Source organism: Leopardus geoffroyi, chromosome B3 (assembly GCF_018350155.1).
Source record: "Leopardus geoffroyi isolate Oge1 chromosome B3, O.geoffroyi_Oge1_pat1.0, whole genome shotgun sequence".
Taxonomy (NCBI): Eukaryota; Metazoa; Chordata; class Mammalia; order Carnivora; family Felidae; genus Leopardus; species Leopardus geoffroyi.
In genome coordinates this window covers 50,708,255-50,734,252 of record NC_059337.1, presented here as the reverse complement: position 1 = coordinate 50,734,252, position 25,998 = coordinate 50,708,255, and the positions used below count along the sequence as shown (strand labels likewise).

The following is a 25,998-nucleotide window of genomic DNA, read 5'->3' as shown; positions in this document are numbered from 1 at the left end:
CCCGTTTAGTCAATAAAGGGATTAAATTGTCTCTTTAATCGTGATCCAAATTATTTCTCTTTTTTTCCCCTGTTACAAAGTTATTCTTTATGTTTCCTTTTTAAAATTTTTTTGCATTGCAGGTATGAGCCACTAAAAGGCCTGGTTCAAATAAGCACGTTAGTGAATGTGTCTGAAAAAGCTTTCTTCTCTCCCTCCTGGGATGTCACACTCTCCTGGCTTTCCTCCTGTGTCACTGGCTACTACTTCTTGGTCTCCTTACTTGCAACTTTTCCTCTACTTGACCCCCAAATGAAAGAGAGCATCTGAATAGAGTCAAATGTTATTTGTTCACTATCATCACTCCATACATCGTTTCTTCTAGTCCCATGGATTTAATACCATCTGATATTGATGAATCTATGTCTATATCTCCAGCTCTTGTATCTCCTATCAGTTCCAAACTTTCATATCAATAGCTTACTTGAAAACTCAACTAAATAGCTGAACAGTAATGCAAACTTTACATGTAGAAGTAGAATCTTAATGTTCCCAGTTCTACCCTTCCTTCAGCCTTCTTAATTTAATGGCACCATTATTCATTTAACCAGTCAAGCAAAACACAAAACAAAACAAAGACCTAAGAGTCTTTTCACTGACTTACATGATTTAACCTAAGTTCTATTAATTCTACTTCTAAAATATATTTCATATCCACTTCCTCTGTCAATTCTTTTTATTTTAAGAGGGAGAGAAAGAGAGAGAGAGAGAGAGAGAGAGAGAGAGAGAGAGAGAGAGAATTCCAAGCAGACTCTGCCCTGTCAGCACAGAGCCTAATGCAGGGCTTGAACTCACGAACTGTGAGATCATGATCTGAGCTGAAACCAAGAGCCGAGGCTCCACCTGCTAAGCCACCCAGGTGCCCCTCCTCTGTGAATTCTTACAGCCACCAACCCCAGTTCATAAAGCATCCTTTCCCAGGAAAGAAGGAGAAACTGCCTTTCAATCAGCTCTCAGCTTTCACTCTTAAACCTCTTTCTCCCTATACCAGTGGCCATGATCTTTTGATTGTAAATCTTATTCATTTGGTAATTTTATGATAACCCTTTAAGAACTTTCCACTGCATTTAAATTAAAATTCTTTTTTTTAAGTTTTTATTTAAATTCCAGTTAGGTAGCATACAGTGTAATATTAGTTTCCAGGATACAATATAGTGATTCAACACTTCCAAACTACACCTGGTGCTCAGCGTAAGTGCACTCCTTAATCCCCGTCACCTATTTAACTCAACCCCACACATACCTCCCCCACTAGTAACTTCTAGAATCAATTTGTTCCCAATAGTTAAGTGTCTGCTTCTTGGCTTGCCTCTCTCTCTCTTTCTTTTTTTTTCACCCTTGTCCTTTGTAAGTCAGAGAAAGACAGATACCATAGGATTTCATTCATATGTGGAATAGAAGAAACAAAACAAATTAAAATTATTAAAAAAATTAATGTTTATTTCTCAGATAGAGACTGAGCATGAGTGAGGGAGGGGCAGAGAGAGAGAAGGAGACACAGAATCCGAAGCAGGCCCCTGGCTCTGAGCTGTCAGCATGGAGCCTGATGCGGGGCTCAAACTCACAAACCGTGAGATCATGACCTGAGCCAAAGTCGGTTGCTCAACCGACTGAGCCACCCAGGCGCCCCACAAATTAAAATTCTTTATTGGAATGTCCTTCATACTTTTTATTCAAATGCTCCTAGATATTTAAAAGTGGACAACTAAAAATAAATATTGGAGAAAAGTCCCTTGCATTAGAAAAATTAACATTTAAAAATTTTTAAAGTTACATCTTTCTCCTAAATATATTTAACTGTCCAGTTATTAAATATACTAAGCAAAATTATTTTGTAAAATCATCTTGTAGTGAGATGAGACATGGAAATTTTCTTTAATTAGATCATATTTCTGTGGATTGTAACAGTTTTTACAGCTAGAATAAGACAGGGTTCAAGATTCAGCATTAGTTCCATTTTTATTATATACTTTAGGATTTTTTTTTGCATAGACAAATTTTGACTGTACAGATCATTCAGATATGCCTTAATTAGTATGATAGAGACATGTATCCCTCAGAAATATTATATATGGCTACATTAGTGATTTCATTTCATGGTTAAAACCATTAATTTATAATTATGCATTTGATGGAACAGTCGGATTCTATCAACCTCTGAGAGGGAGGAATCCATCCTAATTGACCAAAGCTGACTCTCTATAGTTCAGAACATGTAATTTGGGAACATTTTGTTCTACGCTGGAACACACTTAAGTGGATGTTAAGAGTGCAATTTAATCAACTCTGTAGAAATTAACAGCAAAAAGAAGAAACAGTGTTAGTCATTATTAAGTGTGTACTTATAAAACATGTGCTCTTTACAGGAGAGTCTATAACATATTCCTGTTATTTTAAACTTAATAAATGAATCACGAAAATATATAGAATACTGGATAAGTGGCCGAGTGACAGCAAGCAGGGGGCTTTCAACCAAGTATGGTAAGTAATGGGTTTATAGCACTCAGTGATCTTTTGTCAAAAGTTAATGAGACGTATCTTTTCCAAATCTAAATAAATATTATTTGTCTTATTTCCCATACATGTATGTTTTTCTTTATAATGTAATATTGATTAGAAGTAAACTTAAAAAATCTTCGACCTCTTCCTAAGATCATGCAAAACACGCAGGTGAGACACTGGACTACCTCATGGATGGTAGCAGTGTACAATATCACTTTGGCTATATTACCAGAACTCACTCCAAATTATGGCCCTCCTTAGATCTGGATCTAAACTGATGCATGTGTAAAAATGGAGCCTATAGTCACTGATTCTTCCAGATACCTCATATACAGATTTCAATATACTCCTTTCTCTGTAGATTTCTTTTTTTTTAGGTTTTTGTTTTTTGTTTTTTGTTTTTTTTTTTTTTGAGAGAGAGAGAGAGATAGAGAATGAGTTGGGGAGGGGCAGAGAGAGAGGGAGACCCAGAATCCCAAGCAGCGATGTGGGGCTTGAACTCACGAGCCGTGAGATCATGACCTGAGCCAAAGCCAAGAGTCGAACAATTAATCCAACTGAGCCACCCATGTGCCCCTCTGTAGCTTTCTTTCTAAAAAACCTCATAGTTGCTGAGTTTCAGTGATACCACAATGCCTTATTTAATTTTTCCTACTTAAAGGGTCAATGTTTCTTTCAGAAAAATATAACATTTAAAAATCTATACTTTTTAAGTGATATATTTCCCTAGGAAAAATATTAAAAATTAAACAGAATCGATTAATTATTTTAAAAAGACAAACTGGTTTCACCATTATTATTTTTTTCAAATCACATACTTCATGAGACTCTGGTTTACTTTTTCTAGTTTAATTCTTTTGAAAATCATGATTAGATTGCAGATGCAGTCACAGCAGGCCATCTTTCCAAGGTGAGGGCCATTCCATCAGGACTTATGCAGGTGTCTGTTCTCTAAAAACAATCTCAGCAAGAAGTGGGCAATGGAATTTTATTTATGCAAGGCAGAATTCTATAAACAGGTTGTGATTTTAGTGTATATTTTGTCCATTGCCTTGAATTTTTTATATTGATCCTTTAATATTCTTTTCTTTTTCTATACAACAGACAAGAAATACGGAGAATCCTATTTTTTTTTCCACTGTAAAAGTAAACCCAAAGGAATAAAATACTGTATCTTTGACAGTATATGTATGGTAGGAACACAGATTTTAGTGTCAAATTGACTAGGTTCAAATCCCAACGGTGCCACCAAACTATATGATGTTGGGAATGGTACTGTACTTGTCTGTGCCTCAGTTTCTTTATTTGTAAAATAGACATAATGTTAATAGTAACTATACCATATGGTTGCTAAGAAATGAAATGAGCCATTCAGGTAAACCATCTGATCCCAAAAAGTGTTCAGTAAGCATTAGCTAACACCATCCAAGACAAACCACTGTTGGTGATTTGCTCTTAGGCTTTTTTCTCATGTATTTTCAACATTTGTTATAATAATAATAATAATAATAATAATAATAATGTATGTGTATATGTGTATCCTGCTTTTCTTTTGAAATTAACTTTTAATAATTTTTAATAATTTTTATGACTACAAAATTGTTACACACTCTTTGTTACAAAAAAAAATATACAGATAACACATTGTCTCAAATATTGCTTTGATCATGGAAGCCATTTAAAATGCTTTTTCTAGAGTATCTTAGAACACTGGTATAAACAGCTGAGGACAGCTCTCCTCATCTGTGAGAAAGCATAATATAACTGAAAATTGGTTACTTGTCCCAAGGGAAATTAGACATTCTTCCCACAATGAGTCTTCAGGGGGCACTTATAATGGGGTCCTTATGCTGGCTGCCTCATTGATAGATATGTGATTTAAAGCCAGTGTCTCCAAGAGAAACAGTCCATTTACTGCTCATCACCAGTTGCTATCTTATTTCATTCAGGATAGAGTTCCCAGAAGACTTCATCAGCAGGAAAGAAGCTCTAATAATGTGGAATAGAAATACCAGAAGACTCCTATCAGGTCAGCTGGCTGCAACAAAATACCACAAGCTGAGTGGCTTAAAGAGCAGAAATTTGTTTTTTACCTTTCTGAAGGCTGGAAGTCCAAGATTGAGGTTGTTGGCAGATTTGGTTTGTGGTGAAAGTTATTTTCCTGGCTGGCAGGTGGCCACCTTTTTGCTGTGTCTTCACAAGATAAAGAAGTAGAAACAGAGGGACAGAGAGAGATAGCTCTTCTTCTTCTTTTTCTTCTCCCCCTCCTCCTCCTCCTCTTCCTCCACCTTCTTCCTCTTCTTGAGAGACAGAGCATGTGAGCTGAATAGAGGAGAAGAGGGAGGGAAGGAGGGAGAGAGAGAGAAAGAGAGAGAGAGAGAGAGAGGGAGAGAATCCCAAGCAGGATTCTTGAGCCCCGATGCAGGACTCAGTCTCCCATCCCTGGGATCATGATCAGAGCTAACTTCAAGAGCTGGATGCTCAACTGACTGAGCCACCCAGGCATCGCTCTTCCTCTTCTTAAAAAGCCACATTACTATCTGATTGGGGCTCTGCCATTATGCTATTATTTAATTTTAATTACCTCCTAAAGACCTTATTTCCAAATATAGTTATATTGGGAGTTAGGGCTTCAACATATGAATTTTGGGAGGACAGCAATTCAGTTCGTAGTGCAGGGGAATGTCAATCTTTCATTCTGGGTCAGTGCATTTTCCTTGTCCCATCATGTGACAGAAAAGGAATTTCTCTGTTTTGTTTAACATCTAACATCATCATGAAAACAATAAATGAACATCTTTGTGCTAGGAACTATGATGGATCCTGGGGCTTAAACTCTGTTCTTCAGAAAATCCATTGCCTCCATTTTGTCAACTCATGCTATGTTTCAAACCTTTTGATGGCTTTTACCTCATTCATTTGGCCAAACTTACCTTTCACATAATAGTCCACTATGAACCACTCACCATATTTCATTTCTTCATTCTACAAATGCTTCTGAGTGCTTACCACATGCTGGGTATGTTGCGGGCATTGCTGATACAGAGGCAATGTAAACAAAGTTTCTGCTTTCATGGAATTTAAAGCCAGTATGGGGTTCCGACAAGGAATGAACAAAATAACATGCTATCAGTTAGTAACCCTTATTGTGAAGACATAATAAGGAGGCAAGGAGGAGAGAGAGCAATTTAGGTGAGTATATGTGCTATTTTGGATAGAGTGGTTAAGGAAGCTTTCCTGGATAATGTGGGCATTTGAATACGGACTTGAATAATTGAAGGAGGAAGTTGTGTGACTATTTAGGGAAAGGGCATTTCAGGCAGAGGGCAGAGCAAATGCAGAGTTGTTGAAGTGGGAACATGCTTGAAGTATTTGTGAAATAGTAAGCTGACCAAAGGGGATGCGGGAAATAAACTAGGAGAAAGAAAGATTGAAGAGTGTAATTGAAGAGAGAGCCAGGGACCCGATCATGTAAGACTGGGTGGCATGGTAAGTCTTTGAGTTTCAAGTAGATAAGAAACTTTTTCTAAGTTTCTATTATCTTATCAGGAAACCTTTAGAATAGGGGACAGAGTTGGTGGCTGTGTTGAGACTAGGAGACTAGGTGGCAAGTGTGGAGAGAGGAGGCGCTCCTGCTTATAGCAGTTGTCCAGTCTAGAAGACCCATCTCTGACTCACTGATATACATCACTGAATTCCTGCTTCCTCATCTTTACTCTGAGCTCCTTGTTCGGCACCATTCCACTCCTCTCCACTTGTTCAATGCTTTGTGATCCCCAGCTCATCTCATTGGCTGATTTAATCCATGTCCAGTATGTTTTATATTTTATTTAATATTGCAGGCAACTTCACATACATTAACATTCTTGGTTTCTCCCAACTAAATCCATTATTTTGAGAATGATTTCCTAATTTTGTATGATGCTGTCTTACTAAAGTAACACTTTTCTTACTTGAAGATATCTGACTCCAAAACCTTATCTAAATGGAATGCAGAGAACCCAGAAGAGGAAGCCTCTGCTAGAAAAGATGCCCCAAATCCATGAGCTCAAGTTCACATATTTTCTTCTTACAACTTCATCTCCACAAATGACTATTGGAAGAGATACAAGATAAATGTTCATGGTGCACTGTGGCAAGAAGGTTCCCTCTGTCCTTGTTTCTGGGGATTCCACTTATAATCCCACGGAGGGTGAAGGAGAATTTGTTTTTCCCCAGCTGACAGGATAGAGCATTCAGCTCACTCAACATGATGTAGGGTAAAGTCAGTCCAAAATCTCTAAACCACTCTATCAGTAGGAAATAGTGGGGACACCCAAAGGAACAGAATAGGATATTTTGACCAGAAGAAGGAAGAATGTGTCTGATATTTTTTAAAGTTTTGTATTGAGAGGTCCTAGGAGGGCTATAGTTGACAAATTGGGAAGCATTTCTAACTCTTAAGCTTTCTGTTATTCTTGCCAGCTTCCATTTCTTTCCACTATCCACCTTCCACTCTAACTCATTTCCACCTCTCTATCTGGAGGAAAAGAGGATGAATTTTGTATATCATTCTATCTAATCATCTTATTATTTAAGAACTAGAGAGAAATTTCTGGAAATAATGAAAAAATAGAACAAAATGCATAGAAGTGTCTCAGGAATTCCTGCTAAAGCATTACTATTTGTAATGGTGACTGCATAATACATTTATTTAAGTTCAGCACCTATTTTTTATGTTGCAGAGTTGGCACCTGAATTAATCAAGATAAATGAGCTGGCCCTGAAAATAATGAGCAGTGTCTAAACAACTGTGGCATAGGTTTTCAATGAATGTCTCTTGAATTGAATTCAATTTCAATACTAATCTGTCCCATTAAATTAATTATATAAATCCTGAGAAAGACAACTTGTATATCCAGCTTATAATTATGACAGCTGTGAAAAGATAGGAAGGCCCTCGGTAGGCTCCTTAATGACAGTGGAGTGGATGTTTTACTCAGGTTTCCAATAGACCCCTAAACCCTGAGAGATCTGGCTTCATCGTTATCAGTTGCATGAGGCATAATTTTTCTAAGTCTCTATTTTCTTATCTACAAAATGGTAATGATGATTGACACCTCCCCCACTTAGACTTTGACAAGAAAGACCCCTGGCCTGGGCCTCACCCTGGTCCTTTTCTGATTATGGCCCTCCACAAGATGTGAAGTTAACAGGGTCAAGGAGATGCATCCATTCAGAGGCTAAAGTGCCCCAACTCTGCCCCACAGCCCAGCTCTGAGCACTGAGGTCTCCAGAATTTCAAGTTTGTGGGGCTCTGAGGGGCTGTGTCAGAGATGAAAGGTATATGGACAGATGAAAGGGGTATGTTCCACTGAGGATCCACAGTGTGCATTTCAGTCATCTTGTGCAGTGCAGGTGCAGCCTGAGGTGAGAAAAGAGGGGTCCACCAGGGATGGGTACCCTAGAGTATAAAACTCCAAGGGGTGAGAGAATATCAAAATGAAACCTGAAATTCTAGGTAGTTATGTGGCATATTTTAAAAGATTAGGATAGACTGTATTGTATTTAGCGTGTTGTTAGCTTGATTCATTATTATTATTTTTTAAATTTTTTTAATGTTTATTCATTTCTTAAGAGACAGAGAGAGACAGTGCGTGAATGGGGGAGGGGCAGAGAGAGAGGGAGACACAGAATCCGAAGCAGCCTCCACGAACTGACGGCATAGAGCCCGACGCAGGGCTTGAACTCATGGACCATGAGATCATGACCTGAGCAGAAGTCATATGCTTAACTGACTGAGCCACCCAGGAACCCCTGATTCATTATTATTTGTAAAGATTATTTGTAATTTGAGATCATTGCAGATTCACATGAAGATGTAAGAAATAATACGGAGGGATCTCTTGTACACTTTGCCTAATTTACCCCAAAGATAACATTTTGCAAAACATGACATGACATCACGACCAAGATACTGACATTTGTACAACCCAAAGATTATATTCTGATTTCCCCAGTTTTACTTGTACTCATTGTTATGTATGTGTGTGTTACATTTTATTGTGTTTTAGTGTGTTTTAGTGTGTTCTGTACATTTTATTACCTGCATAGATTCATGTATTTGCTACCACAGTCAAGACACTTCTGATACCACAACGACTCCTTGTGGATTTATTACTTTTAAATATGTAGGCATATAGAATGTCCCAGCAAAGTACTTTTAAAATTAAATGTTTGGTCTAGGCTAAATTAAGAGTAAAGTAATAAATCAGAATGGGGAACATTTCTGAAAGGGAAAATGCTTCCTGAGACAAAATGCTACTATTAACCCAGTCATTCCATTATGAGAGGCTTTTCTCCCACCTATATTTAGAGATGGGGTTGTGGGAGGGTTGTAGCTGAAATTGCTGCCTCTGATTCCTAGGACAGGCTGTTTCTCCATATTCCTTATTGCTCAGCACCCCACCTCTACATATTGTTTCCTCAACACTCTTTTTGTTCTTTATTGCTCAATGCTCTGCATCTATGAACATAGGAAAGCTGACACTGTATAACCCTCATATTTCAGCAAAGGTCTTGGGCTTCCTAAGGAGCTCTGATTTCTATAGAGTTTGTAGAAGGCTAATCTTACTGGGACCTATAAACTTCTCAGGCTTATGCTCTACCCTGGGTATAGACTTTTAGGGCAACTAGTAAGGCATAACTAATAAAGTGAACTTATGTTCTGCTGGGGCCATTGAACAAGGCAGAAAGGAATTTTATTATCTGCTAATAGTGGGAGTTGTTGTTGGAGGGTGTGGAAAAAGGAAAAAAAAAGACTATGAGAGGAAGAGACAAAGTAAGAAACTCATGAAACATAATCAGATGAAAAGAATTGGAGTTAGATTACAGTCAGGAATCACGTTTGGAACAGTTCCACCCTTGAACTTCCTTAGCCTGTCCCAGATGTTCTGTGGTCTACTCTGGAATCCCTGTGATAGTTGGCAGGAGCCCCCCTCCACCAGTTACAGCCTGTTGGATCCTTGACAGGCTGGCTCGTTCTTCAAGCTCTTCTTTTCCAGTCCTTTGGCTTCTAAGTCTCTGCATTTTTAGCAGTTGGTTGACTCTTAGCAGGAGCCAAGACCTAATCTGGGAATGAAGCCAGGACCCAGGGCATCCAAAAGGCAAAAGTTGGCTGTGAAAATAAACCTAGCACTTCCTCGGGGACTCTGGTATGTTAGCAATGTTGTGGAAGCAAACCTGCTATTTACTTTGGTGTCGGAATTTATACACACACACACACACACACACACACACGTATATAAATTTATATATATGTGAAGCTGAAGAAGTTTAAGAAAGATCATTTCTGATATTCTAGAGAAGGAGCTCAATAGATAATGTCTAAAATTATGAAATCCTGAAGTAGCAAGTTATAAAATAGAGCCTCCCCTATGGTATGTAGGATACAGGATAATACTTTTGTAGTGCCTTTTTTTTTTACATAAACAATTCAGTGTAAGGTGTGTGATAAAGTTCATGGGCCCATGAAAGATATCAGGATTTGATTTATTTGCAGATGTAGAGAAAAGAAGAGGTATTTACATTTGGGAAGTATCATAGTGTCCAGGAACACCTCTTCTAGTTCAGGCGCAGAAACCATAGCATTGTGTTCTTTATTGTCAACAGTTCCATTCTTGGCTAATTTCATATCTCTTCACTCCCCTGAGAAAAAAGATAGCAGTACTGTTATTACTCATAAGGCACTATTTCTTCAGAATCTGTATTGAAATAATATAGATCTTGCTCTATAGTTCCCTAATTCTACGTATTTAATGCTGGTTAAACCATCACTTTCTGTGAATACTGTTTTCCAGTGACTCAGAAAAGCTGATGGGGTGTTACATTAACAGAGACTGTCTATCTCTTGTCTAGCACAGCTGAAGACTGACCCTGGAGATTGATATGTCTTCATGCACTGGAGGCAATTAGAGCAAACGGATGAGAAGGGCCTGTTGGTATTCAGGAGCAACAGTCTCAAGAACCCTGCCGGGGGGGGGGGGGGCACAGCACTTCTGTAGGACTGCCTGACAGTGGATAGTGCCAGTGGCAGAGGGCATACAGGCGAAAGAATTTCTGCCATCACCACCAAAACCACACGCCCATGTTTGGATGCTGTAGACCTGAAGTAGCAGGATCAGTGGAACATGGATGGGTGAGATCCATTGCACAGGCTTCTAGGTGCAGCTCTAAGCCAAGGGTCAACAGTGGAAAGTTGGAAGTCCAGGGTCTGAACTTATCCTGTGTCTGATATAAATGAGTCATCCCACATCAGCAAGTAAGCACCATATTAACGGTTCAGTCTTAGAAGATCCCAAGAAAGAAATACTTGTATTGTCCAGCAGGAGTGATCTGATCTGCTAGAACCAGATTCGTGCCTAGATCTGAAACCATGCCTGGATCTGGTACCAGATCCGTGCCTGGTCTCTTGGTGGTATTGGTCTGAAACACGAAGGCAAATGCAAGAAGAAACAGTTAAAGAATTTAAATATTCTTTATCTCTGATTTATTCTTAGAGAAGGGCTCCTGAGGAAGAAAAGGAGAGTCAAGGGATCACTGTTTCTTGTAACAAGCCTTGTACTAGTATGTTAGTTTTTAAGTTCTATACATGTATTACTTCAAAAAATAAAAATTAAAAAATGAATATATCAAAACAAAACAAAATAAAGTCAAGTTATAGTATATAGCCTTTTTTATAATCTGCCTTTTCTATCTAATGATATATCTTGAACATTTCCCCATATTCTCATAAAATATGACTTGATGATTAAATAGTATTCTACCACACAGATGTGCCATAGCCATAAGTGACTTAACAATTTTCTTACTTTGGATATTTAAGTGATTTCCAGTTTGTCTTTGTGGAATGGAAATCAGCAGGAATTCGGCACTTCCACATTCGGTGTCCGATGGACTTGCTAAAAATGACTTTTCATTCTGTCTGTTGCTTCCAGCCCTTGTTGTTTCTGGAAACTTGCTGTATCAACCCTCTCCCCTAATAGATCTTATTATATGACAGTGTAGCTAAGAGTGAGGCTGCAGCAAGCCAGGTGGGCCTGGGTTCAAATCATAAACCTCCCATTTTTCAGCTCTCAAAGACTCAGTGATCTTATATTTAAAAAAGGATTACTGTAAGGATTATATGAAACATTGTATCTAAATTTATGGAGATACCTAGTTGATAATGGTATTATCATTTATTGGCTCTTCTCTGACACCTATTTATTGAGTGTTTTAATGTGGCAGGTCTTGTGATGGGTGCTAAAGGTGCAAAGATGGGAGAAACAAGCAAGCCCTGATCTGTGACTATTACAGTGTCACATTATAGAAAATCATCAAGCTATTGCATTTTAAAAAATTTGGAATTGCAGCTATGCCAAATGCCAAAGAAGAGAGAGACCTTGTGCAATGCATACCTGTCATAGGAGATTTGATACAGTCACAGAGCGGCCCTGCGTCCTCATAGGGATATCAGTCTTTGCCTTATGATTCTGGACAAAAAGAGAGGGCAGCAAGAAGATTGGTATCCTCCACCAGAAAACACAGTATTTGGTTTAAGATGTTGGGCTTTTTTGTTTTGTTTTGTTTTGTTTTGTCTGCTGTGTTCATTCTCACAGAACAGAAACTGTATGCATGTGACTTTGCAATGAAACAGTGCAGACTGGGACCGGTGGGAAATATCTTTAACTCTTTCCTGCCCACTGTTCATGGCCTTCAGTCATCTTTCCTGTTTATGGCATCTGTGCTCTGAGAGCCTTTTCATGTACCTCCAGGATGGGCCATTGTAATGTGCTTCTTTGACTAAGGTCCGTTGTCTTCCAGCTTTACTATGCCACCCTGGCTGTCTTTGTATCTCTAGGGCTTAGCAGGGTACCTGACACAAAGCAGCTTCTCACAACACGCAAAGCAGGTTGACTGAAATCTAATATCGTATTTCAGGGCAGGGCAGACATCACCTGCCCAGGAAGATGTAGGGAGGAAGGAAGAGACTTCTGGTCCCTGAATATACTAGAGCCCTAAGACAATTCAGTGTGAAAAGGAGTGGAAGGAAAATATCAAGAGGCAGCTCCTAGAAAGGGTTCAATGTAAAGGTGGGGAGGGAATTCCAGACAGGGAGACATGAGGTACATGGGTAAAAAAGGATAGCAACCTTATCTGTAGTAGGAGTATCAGTGTATGGCTGTGCCAGGAGCAGGGAGAGGTTGGGGAGAGGCTGTTAGGGAGATCAATAGTAGATGGCACTGGGAAAGTACTCGGAGCTGAGTTGTGAAATACCTTCTGCCATTAATATTAGAGACACATTTAAAATAAAACGCATAGGCTGGAGAAAAGCAGAGGCTTTAAAAAGATAGAATTTAAGTACTGCTAATGATCTGACAGCACAGAAAAATAATGGAGCAAAAGAAATCCTCCCAGCTGTGATCAGCATGCTTAAGGATCTTGAACTTCACAAGCTGGCCAGGAACTAAAACTTCTGGGATCTGATATCCTTGCTCCTGACCTTGCAATTCCAGAGTTAATATTGTGTTCAGTGTCTGAAGGTAAAGGGATCTTCAGACCAGAAAAATATTGTATCTTATTTTTTTTCGTTAGTGATTAGTTTTTGTATCTATTTTTAAAATATGTAAACAGTAATGTTTTGTGACTTTACTTAATGAATAAACTCCTCATTAACAAATTTCTTCATACACCAGGAGTCTAGAAAGTTTATTTATATAAGCTTTTAAGTTTATGAAAGAAAGTTAAGAAATCTGTTACTGAGTAAATAGGGGCTTAATATGCTTTCTTCCATTCCATGGTGTATAGATTGCTTGTAAGAGTTGTGTGAACATATTGCTGTATGTAGAATTGTGGTTCCCAGGATCTCGCTTCATTAGCTGTCATCCTAATTTCTAGAAACACACTTTCAAGTTTATGTTGGCTGGGCTCTGAGGTTGCTGGCTATCTAATTCTGGTCCCTTCTCTGAGGATTCAGAATCTGAGATATTGGCCAGAACAGATGACACCGACCAGTGGACAGTCATAGAAATTTTGCCATCAAACATTCTGATTTGGTGTGAAGCCTGTAGAAAAAGGTGTATGCATCAGAGTCCTAGAAAACAGAAGTCACAACTCAAGTTAGGATAATTTGACAAGGGTTTATTGATGATGGCCTAATAACAAAAGTTCAAAGGACTGAAAGTCATATAGGAGTTTCTAAGAGCTGAGAAGTCCTTTCATACCCAGCCTTGCATATCATTGTCTGTTTGGAAAATAAAATGCAGTGTACCTGTGTGCATATGTCAATTGTCTTATGTACAATTAAAACAAATCAGGAGGGGAAAATAAAAGACTAAAGAAAACCTAACATAGCAGAGTGTCTTGGAACCAAATTGTGGTTCTTCAATTTAGAATACTTTGCCATGGGAGCACAGTTCTGGAGAAAAGTAGCTGGTTCTTTCTGTTTAGCAGATACACCTGTCTGCTGCTGGGACACCCCACTGGCATCTTTATTCTCCATTTCCAGCTCTGCTCTGTATCTGCCTTATTGATTGGCTACCCACCAAATCAAGAGCTGATCTGCCTTATTGAAAAACCCAGTTGTTCACAATATGTTTTCATTAGTGTACTAAGTGGTATAAACATTTTAATCTTAAACAGCACTACAGTGCCTGCTCTGCCACTTTAAATTAACCTCATTTGTGTTCTCAGTCCTGAGACTGTACATGGGCTTTTCATTGGCTGAGATGGATGCTATAGCTTTTTTTAAAATTTTTTAATATTTATTTATTTATGGGAGACAGAGAGACAGAGTGCAAGCAGGGGAGGGGCAGAGAGAGAGGGAAACACAGAATCCAAAGCAGACTCCAGGCTCCAAGCTGTCAGCACAGAGCTCGAGGTGGGGCTGGAACCCACAAACCACGAGGTCATGACCTGAGCAGAAGTCTGATGCTTAACCAACTGAGCCACCCAGGCGCCCTGGATGCTATAGCTTTAGCAGCTGTTTTACAAAAGAGGTGCCAGGCTGCACCAGGTAGCACACAGAGAACATTAGGAGACAGTGGGAGAGGGAGACAATCTTTTCTGAAAGTTGTCATGTTTGCCTTTGTAAAAAGCAAAGGTACATGTTTATGGTTACTGGTTTTTTTGTGCATAATGTGAGGTAGGGATCTGATTTCACTTTTTTTTTATTTGAAATTTTCCCTTAGTACCATTTATTGAAAGTCCACCCTTTCCCCAGTGATTTATGATGCCACTTTGTTAGGGATCACTTTTCTTTATATGTGCTGGTAAGATTCTGAGGTCTGGATTGTGTTCTACTGGTTGTTTTGTTAAATTCTTTTTTTTTTTTTTTTTTTTTTTTTTTTTTGAGAGAGAGTGCACATGCGCAAATGGGGGAGGGGGCAGATAGCTAGGGAGACACAGAATCCGAAGCAGGCTCCAGGCTCCAAGCTGTCAGCATAGAGGCTGATGCGGGGCTCGAACTCAAAAACTGTGAGATCATGACCTGAGGTGAAGTCTGACGCCCAACTGACTGAGCCATTCAGGCACCCCCTATTTTGTTAAATTTTTAAATCCAGGCTTTCCTATCATCTCTCCAAATGAATTTGGCTTAATAATCTTTGTTTGCTATTTTGTTGGGTAATGCTTCCTCCTTTAATCATGAGTTTTTTGTAATATTTTTTTCCATTTTTTTCTGTTCTACAAAAATTTTTAAATTGATTTCTATTTTTCCATGAAAAATTTGTTTTAAGATTTTGATTGGAATTGCATAAATTTATGGGAAAATTTGGAAAGATCAATATCTTTAAATATTATTTTGTTATATGCATAATATATTTATTCTTTAATTATCTAATTTAATACTTTCAAAAGTTTTGTAATTTTTCCCCCCAAAATTGTCCCACATATGTTATGTCATTCATTCATTTACTTGTTATTTTTTAGAAGGCTTACTTTTCTTTTTTTTTTTTTTTTAATTTTTTTTTTCAACGTTTATTTATTTTTGGGACAGAGAGAGGCAGAGCATGAACGGGGGAGGGGCAGAGAGAGAGGGAGACACAGAATCGGAAACAGGCTCCAGGCTCTGAGCCATCAGCCCAGAGCCTGACGCGGGGCTCGAACTCACGGACCGCGAGATCGTGACCTGGCTGAAGTCGGACGCTTAACCGACTGCGCCACCCAGGCGCCCCTGAAGGCTTACTTTTCAAGCCAGCAAACTTGCCAGCCTACTTGTATCATTCTTGATTTTAAAGAAATGTGTTTATTTTATTTTATTTTATTTTATTTTTGGTTTTTATTTTATATATATATGTGTGTGTGTGTATATATGTATGTATATAATAAGTATAGATATAATATATATAATGTATATAATATGTATATAATATATATAATGTATATAATATGTATATAATATGTATAGATATGTATGTGCATGTGTATATGGGCATGTGTATATGTATACTTTGTGTGTGTGTGTGTGTGTGTGTGTGTGTGTGTGTGTGTGGTCCCTGTGTGTTCTTTCACTGTAAGAAACCTGGCTCCCCAAAATACCACATTTACTTATTTGTTCAATTCTATAATATATCTAATGTAATTTTAGAACTACTCCACTATAATCTTTAGTGACAATTTTTATTAGTAAGAATACTTTTATTCTTTTTTTTTAATATTTATTTATTTTTGGGAGGGCGCAAGTTGGGGAGGGGCAGACAAAGGGAGACAGAGGATCCAAAGCCAGCTCCATGCTGACAAGCTGGCAGCAGCAAGCCCAATATGGGGCTTGAACCCGTGAACTGTGAGATCATGACCTGAGCCAAAGTCATATGTTCAACCCACTGAGTCTCCCAGGTGCCTCAAGAATACTATCATTCTTAAAGAATATTTTCTGATAAAATATAGCTTCAACAGCTTTCATCCTTTTTTTCTCACCCTTTTAGTGTCTTTATGTTTCAGCTTTGACTACCATAAACAGCCTGCGAATTTTGTTACCTACTATGATAGTCTACTGTGAACTTGTATTTTTTTTTTTTTTTTTAGCTCATTTACATCATTAAAATTACTGAGTCTGGGCCTATTTCTAACATCTTATATGGTGCTTATGGTGCTTCCTATTTGTTCTTCTTTTTCTTTTCCTCCACTTTCCCCCTGTCTCACTTTCATTGAATTGATAAGTTTTTGGCTCTTTCTGTTTGGAAGTTATATACACTGTTTTTGCTTGTTTTTTAAAGGTTGCTAGTTAAATTTTGATATGCATATATAGCTTAATAATGCTTAATATTAATTAATAACTCTATGAGAATTTTAGAACACTTAAGTCTAATCACCAGCTTCTTATTCTACATGTTATTGCTAGCAAGTATTTTATTTCTGCCCTTTTACTGTTTCCTCCTATCCATTAAGACTCATATCTCTAAGTTTATGAAAATTGCAAATATTTCCTGTGATTTGTTACTTGCAACCACACGAACTTTTAAAGGATTAAAGAGTAGCTTTTCCAACTTCATGTTGGGTGTCTCTACTAAGATTTCACTCCCTCAACACTATGTAATAACCAGCAATTGATAGTATTATTTTTATTTTTAGGCATACAGAATTGCTTCTGCATAATGAAATTATACTCAGAGGAAGAAGATTGCATGTTCATATTTTAGCTATAAGGATAGATAGCAACTATATGTCTGAGAACTTTTCCTCTTATTCTGAATTTCAGAGATTATCTCATTAGAATTTTAACTCCACCAAATAGAGATAATGTTGTAAACTAAGTAATTTATTGAGAGCTTGCTGTGAAGGAGTTTATCAGTATTCTGTGGAAAGGCATAACGTGAAATCTGCTTCTAGCAAGTGAACTCTAGAAAGTCACACTGGGAAAGATCATGGAGAAAAGAAAGCCTGTACTAGAAACTTGTGACACTTGAGCTGTCATAAACCAAGGTACTTGGCACCAGAGGTGAACTCTGAGGACAAGGTTCAAAATGGTGATGAGCAGCAAATGGTTAACATAACCTCATTCTGCCCTGATGTCCAGGGCTTATAACACTTATATTATTCTTCCATTAGCTTTATGGGTCCCATTTTGGCTATGAGCCAAGACATTGAGGAAGTGTCAGTGTGAGCCTTCAAGGCTGCATTGGGAAGGCAAAGAGGAACATATATGAATGAGCTGGATCCATCATCTGTGAGCAGAGAAGATTAGGGGGCACAGTCTGGCCCAGCAAAAGATATTTCTAGGTGCCAGTATTTCAGTGCGATAATCTTAAGTGTTAGATTCAGAGGGTCAGTCCAGGCTCAAGCTGTCAGGTGTATGCAAGAAATCCAGGAGCTCAGGTGTTGGTGAAAACAAAGTACAGATGGTCTCATAAATAGCGATAATTTGCTTTCCTTTGCCTTTTTTTTTGAACACCTACTGCATACCAAGCAATTCATATACATTATCTCTGATGTTCCCAAGGATCTTGAAAAATTGGGGTATTTTCAATCCCCATTTTACATGAAGAAACTGAGATTAAAAGGTATTAAGAGACTTGACCATTTTACATCTATACATCAGCAAAACTAGGGTCTGAATACTAGTTTATTTCACTCTGGAGTCTGATTTTTCCACTAACCCTAGCATCTTTCAATGAAATGAACTCATTGTTTTCAACTGGGTCTTGACAGTTCCAACCATAGGTTAGACTGAAAAATATGCATTTTTCTTACTTTAAAATATATCTTGGATGGATTTTCTTATTCTGCACTCTTTTTCACATCCTATTCCTCAAGTTGTTTTTATTATGCATAGATCTGGAGGCAACTAATAGACATTTAAAAAGTCAGGTCAAAAAATAAGATAGCTGAGAGCCAATATGTGGAAAGATTACCACTATATTCAATTAAAAAAAGTTTATAGTACATGTGATAAATGGGTACTTTCCACAAGATGCCCTAGGAATAGGTTTATGATTTTGATTTGGGGAAAATTGTTTACTTAATAAGATCTGTGGTCTTATTTAATGGAAACGAGTACTGGAAGATTGTCACAGGTCTTATGTAGATTTGTACTATTTGCCAGAGATAGTAAATAAGATTGTCACTGCAGCTGATTAATTTTCAGGACAAGATTTGCATCTCCTCTCTTCAGGGATATTGTTGCCATGGTGATATTGTGACATCAAGCTTTGCGCAGAGGGTTGCTGCTTCTTACCTGTAGACTTTGGCTTGCACTGTGTAGGAAGAATTTCTGGACCACTTGGAGAAATTTATATATAAATTTAACATATATAATATGTCAAAGCCAAGGTAAGGGTAGAGAAATGTCAATTAAGATGCTGACCCAGTGACTGTCATAATACCTCTTTCTATTTTGATGTCCATTTTAATATTATGAAGGTAAGTGAGAACATTGAACTATATATTTTCATTTGCATAAATTTAAGCTTCCAGTAAAGTGTTTTTCTTTTACACTCTGAAAATGTAGTCTCATTTGTAAAAGAATTGGCATCATTGAACACTGGAAAGAATATTGACTTTAGGGTGGGGAAGTAGAAATTAAAGTCCAATATTACTTTTTACTTTTTACTATGTGACTTTGAATTTAATCCCCCTGAATTTGTTTTGCTTATTTATAAAGTGTTGAGGAGATAAAAAAAAAACATTTTCCAGGTATAAAGTACTCTGTTTCATTTTTGCTACCTTAATATTTCTATTCTAGAGAAATGGATTGGGTCAGTTATTTGGTCACCATAGCAGACTTTTTAGGATGGACTCTTTTTTTTTTTTTTTTTTTTTTTTTTTTGCTATGTTTGCTTGTATTTTACTGATTTTTTTTTTACAATGGATAATGAAACAATAAGACTAATGATATTGTTCACAGAGGGACCAATGGATGAGAAGAGGAAACCTGATCTCAATGTTATACGCCTATGGAAAAAGAAGATTCCATAAAGGAGAATGAAAATAAAGGCAAAATAAATAGTCTTAGAGTCAAGAGAGTAAATGAAAATTTATAGGAATTAGTTAAGAGACTGCACATTTAAATACAACAAAGAAGCGAACAAAGAAGAGCTGAAAAGTTTCCCTTGGGATCAGCATTTAGGAAGTTAGTAATTAGAGAAATTCCCTGAGATCTGTTGAGAGGCTGTATTTCAGTGAAATGAGAAATGGGTGGATATCAAAAAACGGGAGTTGAAAGCGGAGATCACTCATTGAAGAATCATGGATAAAAAGAGAAGGAGAGAAATCTGATGGCCTCAGGAGTAGTACATAGGATCAGGGAGAATTTAAAATCTTTTCAAAATGGAAGACCCTGAGTATGTTGATAGGCTCAGAAGAAGCAGCCTGTTTCGAGCTGTGATATATAAAAGGGGGAATTAAAAAGGTGGCTCCAGCTGAGGGAAAAATCAATGAACACAAGAGCTTTGAACAGGGAAGACATCACCTCTGAAATCAGAAGAAAGAAGGCAGAAGTGTGTGTCAGTGTGCACTAGTGTGTTGACTGGGAATCAGAAAGATGAGTGAGGCCACTACTGATAATTTAAATTTTCTTTGTGAAGTAGAAGGCAAGGTTATATGTGAGACAGGGAAATTTGGCCATTGTAAAAGAAAAACAACTGGCCTTTTGTTAAAGGTGGAAAGATTGATTTTATTCAGGCTATTGCAGTAGGATAGAGACTTCAGTGTAAACTGAGCTCATATCTGCTAAAACAGATTTTTAAATGTTGGGGTATACTAAAGGAAAAATACTGAAAGGTATTGGTTGGGGTTGGGGAGGTTTATCTATGTGACTAGGCCAGCTGTGTTTTCTAGTTGGTACTTAATCAAAGTTAAGCTCCTACCCTCACACAGGTATTGGGAGACACAGATGGATGCTATCTTGTTGATTACATTTCAAAAGGATGGCTCCCAGGTCTTCAAGAAAGACGTTCCTGGCTTATAGAAGATACATCTCGAAGGTATAGAGGAAAGGTTTACAGCTGCAAGTTTTCTAAAGCAAATGTTCCAGAAAAAGGAGATCGGGATCCTATAGTCAGATTTTGGCTAGAACAAACAGCAATTTCTTTTGGGAGCATTGGGCTTTCTTGGGCATTTTAAGGAGACTGGGATCATCATTGTAGGGACATGGGCTTGAACTGATAGAAGTCCTGCTAGAGTTTTGCCAATAAGGAATTCCGAGAAGAATGTTTGTCACCATATTAGTGTTTGACTTTTTCAAGATCATACTGATTTGGATCATTCAGGTGTGAAACCACAAGATGAGGCAGTGAGCCTGATATATAAAGTTTAAGCAATTTCAGAGAAAGCTCTTTAAACTGATCGTATAAAAACTGATGCCAGAATGTTCAGTTTAGAGCAATATGGAAAACTCAAACAGACAAATAGGTTAAAGAGTACACAACTACAAAACCAACATGAAAGAAGGGGCTATGGAGCAGAGCTAGAAGACAGGCACAGTGACTGTGTATGTGAGCTAGCTCTAGAAAATCTAATCTCATAGGGTAGGGCCCAACTATAGCGCTGAGGGTTGTGAATAGTACTGATGGAAAAATCTAAGCAGAGCTGTTGTCTTAGCCTACAGAAACTTATTTGAGTATAGTTTTGGACCATGATGTTAGGACCAGAGAAATTTCCCAAGGAACTTGGCGTACCTGGACCCAAAGTAAAAAAAGAACAACTAGCTGAAGAGACCTCATGTGAAAAATTTTAACTTCTTAACTTTCCAGTGACCAAGTTCAAGATTAATTCTATAATTTGGAACAGAATTGGATTTGCAGGATTTTAACTTTTAGCAGTTATGAATTTGTGTCAAGAACTATGGAAAATGTCAACTGACCCTGCCTAGCAAAAAGAGAAAGATCATGGAGCAAGAACTAGGCAAGATATCTCATTGGCTCATATTCTACATTTTCTCCTGGAGGAAGGTATAGAGAAATTGACTCAAAGGCAGGGACCATTCAGTGGTACAAATGGCAAAGATGAAATAATATGGTTAAACATGAACCATGTGGTGAAGTAGATTTGTTTTCTTCACCTACTCGGTAAGTACCTCTTTTGCATTCCTAACCCATGTAGTTTGAGTGAATCTGAATGAACCTCCAGTGAAAGAAGTAAACACATAACCAAAGTTGGGCCAATCAAAGCACTTCATAAGGTTAAAGTGATTGATTGAGGATGGGCACATGACATTTCATTTAAGTTGTCATATTAATGTTCGTAAAATTATTTATAATTTATCACTCTTTTGGTGTCTGGACAGTCTCTAGTGATGTTCTCTCATTTCATCCCTGATGGTAATTTGTGTTGTCTCTCCCAATATCCTTCTGTCTGTCTGTGTGTCTCTCTCTGTCTGTCTCTTTGTCTCTCTCCCCTCCCCTCCCTTTCTCTCTCCTGCTTTGCTCCTCATTGCTTTTTCTTTTTTTTTTTTTAAGTTTATTTATTTATTTTGACAGGGAGAGAGAGAAAGAGAAGGAGAGAGAATCACAAGTACACTCCACGCTGTCAGTATAGAGCCCAACACTGGGCTCAAGCTCACAAACCATGGGATCATGACCTGAGCCAAAATCAAGAGTCACATGCTTAACCTACTGAGCCACCCAGGCACCCCTCCCCTCATTCCTTTTTCTTGATCAGTGTAGTTAGAGGTTTTTCACTATGTTTTGGATTGGTTTTCTTTATTTATCTCTAGTTTCTATCTCACTGGTTTCTGTTCTTTATTTTTTTTTTTTCATTCTAATTACCTTGGGTTTAATTTGTTCTTCTTTTACTAGCTTCTTCAAGTAGAAGCTTAGATTATTCTTTTTAGTCCATAACAATGCCCCTGCCCACCAAATTATATTATATTGGGCTTTTCTTTTCATTTGTTTAAAATATTTTCTTCTGGTACTCCTTTGTGATTGAGTGGAAACCAAGTTATCTGCTTTTTTGAGCAATTATTAGTAAAATAGAGAGAAGAGTATTATATATCTGAGTAAATTGTGAGAAAACTCATTGGAACTTTAAAAGACACTCTTAGTAACTGATCTGCCCACAGCCCAGTGGTTTAGCATATAAGGGAAAGGTAAGAATATTTGACTCAGATGCACACACATACCCAAGCACATCCAGGCTCATGAACCTTGATTTCTGCTTATATGCCGTGATTTGGCCTATGCCTCCAGCTCCCTCAGATATGTGTATTTGATAGAAGCTGCTTGCCTGAAGTCATTTTCAGAGAATGTATTCCTCATCATGGTCATGCGGCAGAGGATATTTGAATTACAGCAACTTAAGGTTTTATTAGTCCAAGTAATTTTGAATTTTAGATGGGAGACTTTAAACTGAGAAACACCTTTGAATCCTAAATGAATTACTTTGATGTTGGTTTTATAGTTACTGTCATGGGCAGTGTTAAGAGGAATTTGAGCTAATCTGCATTAAAAAATGAGCTATTTCTATTTTACTTGCTTAAGGGTCAAAAAAGACAGGAAATAATAAAGAAGAGGGGGAAAGGAAGCTAGAATGGAAAATAAAATAGCATGCTGGGAGGCTGGAGCCCAGGTTATAGGTTTTTAAAATCCAGGAAGTGGTGATGAGGAGGAGAAGGAAGGAAGAGGGAAAGATAAGGAAGGAGGAGGTATTTGAGAAAGAAGACTCCCTAATACTGAATGTTAAGTTATTTGTGTTTCTGTGATGTAAACACTTCCAATACCTCAAATCTTGAGGAGAGAGACACAAAAGCAAATGAGTTCTGTAAATTTTGCAGAATTAAGGAAGAATGTTGGTTTCCACATCTGCATTGGCACCAGGCGGAATAGAAATAGCCTGCAAGAGATGGAAACTGAGCTAAAATTAGGAGCAGAAGCTCGGAATCGGATTTGGGAATGTAAACTCCTGGGAATTTTCAGAAATCTGAGAGAAGACATTAACTTTTCAAATGCCATGGAAGAGATATCTAGCAAAATATTATTGTAGATTTATTGAGCAGAATGACCCTAAGTGACCCTGTGTTAACCTCAGGCCCTGTGCTGCCAAACACCAATAGTACTCTGTCACTGAGCATCTATTATTAACCTACCGCTCCTGGCAATGGCAGTCTGCTGGGGAAAAGCTGTGCAGAGAAATAGTTCCATTTCTTCCTCAGATTTTGGCATAGGATTAGGAGGAAAATTATGTGAAAAATGAAGTGATTTCATGTGACTGTTACATGATAAACCAGCTTTCTTGGGTGACATATTATCAGGCTGAAAGTGTGTGGCATGAAGGTTTTCCTCAAATTGTTTAAAATAATGTATGCAAAGTTATTTTTAAAACAACTTAGTCACCCAGAATTTATTTCATTCCCAAAGGCAGTTCATAAATTAAGATTTACACTTAACATGCTGCTTTCTTAATTTGGAGCATGTTAATATAAGAAAATGACACACGTTATTTTGGGGCTTCTAACTCAGCTCCTGCAGAAATGCTGTTTTTATGCTCTATATGAAAGTTATATATCATATTTTCATGTTTAATTTCTTCATTTTTGATATGTACATCTATAATATTGGTGGTTATATAGAAATGAGACTAGGAAATATATTATCTAGTATTCTGTCAATCCGAACTCTGTTTTATAGCATGTTTCCACAGTGAAAAGTGAAGATAACAATGTAAATAAAACAGTATAAGATTTTGATATGTGGTTTGAATCATTTGCCTGAGAATATTATTACATTAAATTATGCTTGATTTCATCTTAGTATTTTGACATGACTGATAAAATCTTCAATGATAAAAACAACAGAGTTGTATGTCATTCATTGTCTCATTTTTTGCCTCATAGAGATTTGGAAACAGGCTCAGAAAAATAATGCTTGTCTGTGGCATAATGGCTGATGCACTGCCTCTTAAATTCTACAAGTGTAAATATGCATAAAGTTCATATTCATGATTTATTTTAATCTTCAAAAGAATTGATACATTGGTTTGAATAAATACCCAGCAGGGTTCCATCATAGTTTCATGACTCAAGCTGTAATTTATGCCATATATATTTTTTATTTGAGATTGAAATATTATAAGAAGTTCTTATATGCATTTAGAAATATCCATTGGTAATTTTGTTTGATATTTGAAGTCTGCTGTATTCAATATCAAAAATTATTAACTTTGATTTTTCTTTTCTTTTGTTTGTACTTTGTAAACGAGCACATACTACTTACAGGGCAATAACGCTAATTATCATGCATTCACCAACACCGTTAATAAACAGAGAAAAACAAAATAAAATAAAAAATAACTCTAGGTAGTCTTTATAATATTTTGAGTTATTTTAAAATGTTGAATATTTAAACATTAGTATGGTTGTGTGGTATGAAGGCATTAATTTGTATAGTTATTGATTGCATTTGCCAAAATGAATTAATTGTTTTCAGACTTTTTTTTTTTTTCAAATCAAACACAGTTTATTACCCTAACTTGCCTCACAAAATCAAATTGCAAGCAGGAATGATGGTCTGAGCTGATTGTTTCCAGATTTGTAAATTTCACAGACCAGTGAAATTAAAAGGAAAACAATGAAGAAATTGGCATAGGTTTGTTGTATTTCCTATTGCCAATGACTGTGTTAAACAAACAAAATGAAATTATTTACAATTATCATTATTTCATAAAAGAGGATATATAAACAGCTCCCCCCAAAAGGAAAAAAAACCAGATGGTTATAATCTCATACGGAAGAAGTCTTTGAGAACAGTTTATAAAACAAATTCTCTCTCATATTTATTTTTCATTGTTTATGCCATGAATTCCAACCTCATGTTCAGAAAACTTTATCTAAATGGATATCAAGGGAACATATTTCTCAGCTATTACCCAGACACTCTTTTTATCTTCCTGTCCAGATTCTTGGCTCCACACCTCATTCCTGATCCCTGTTTGTGTTGTCTTCGCATTGCATAATCCTTCTAATTTCACACCTGGCTTTGGAGACCTAGGTTTTCTGTAAAGATTTTGGGCTATGCACACTCCCTTGGTTTTATCATTTCTGCTGATTTAGGGTGAAAAATCCCTGTGCTACCCTCCTGCCCCTTGGAATTCCCACCCTAGCTGTGATAGCCTCAGCTTTGATAAAAAATTCAGATATGTTTTCCCCAACCTAAATCAAATTTCAGTTCTGCTTGTTATATCAGCACAGTCCATCTTCTCTTCCTGGATATTAATTATTCCTTTTCACCAATGACATTTAAAATAAGAACACATTTTGTTCAGTTGTATAATATAGTTATCTTAAGCTTTGAAAATATGTGGGTTTTTTAATAATTATTATCTGTTTTTAATGTTTATTTATTTTTGAGAAAGACAGAGAGACAGAGTGCAAGCAGGGGAGGAGCAGAGAGAGAAGGAGATACACAATCTGAGGCAGGTTCCAGGCTCTGAGCTATCAGCACAGAGCCCAATGCAGGGCTCCAACCCACGAACCGTGAGATCATGACCTGAGCTGAAGTTGGACACTTA

The 25,998-nt window shown here is 37.3% G+C and overlaps 1 long non-coding RNA gene across 4 annotated transcripts in view; it reads left to right on the top strand.

Moving 5' to 3' along the window:
- The window catches only part of LOC123582996, a 68,012-nt gene extending 54,762 nt beyond the window's left edge, over positions 1-13,250 (top strand). For 3 of the 4 annotated variants that reach the window (XR_006704687.1, XR_006704688.1, XR_006704686.1), the window contains 3 exons: positions 2,406-2,520; positions 4,491-4,570; positions 10,438-13,250. This is a non-coding gene — a long non-coding RNA (uncharacterized LOC123582996). The remainder of the gene's footprint in view (positions 1-2,405; positions 2,521-4,490; positions 4,571-10,437) is intronic. The other variant, XR_006704689.1, reaches the window with a different exon arrangement.
- The last annotated feature ends 12,748 nt before the right edge of the window (positions 13,251-25,998 follow it).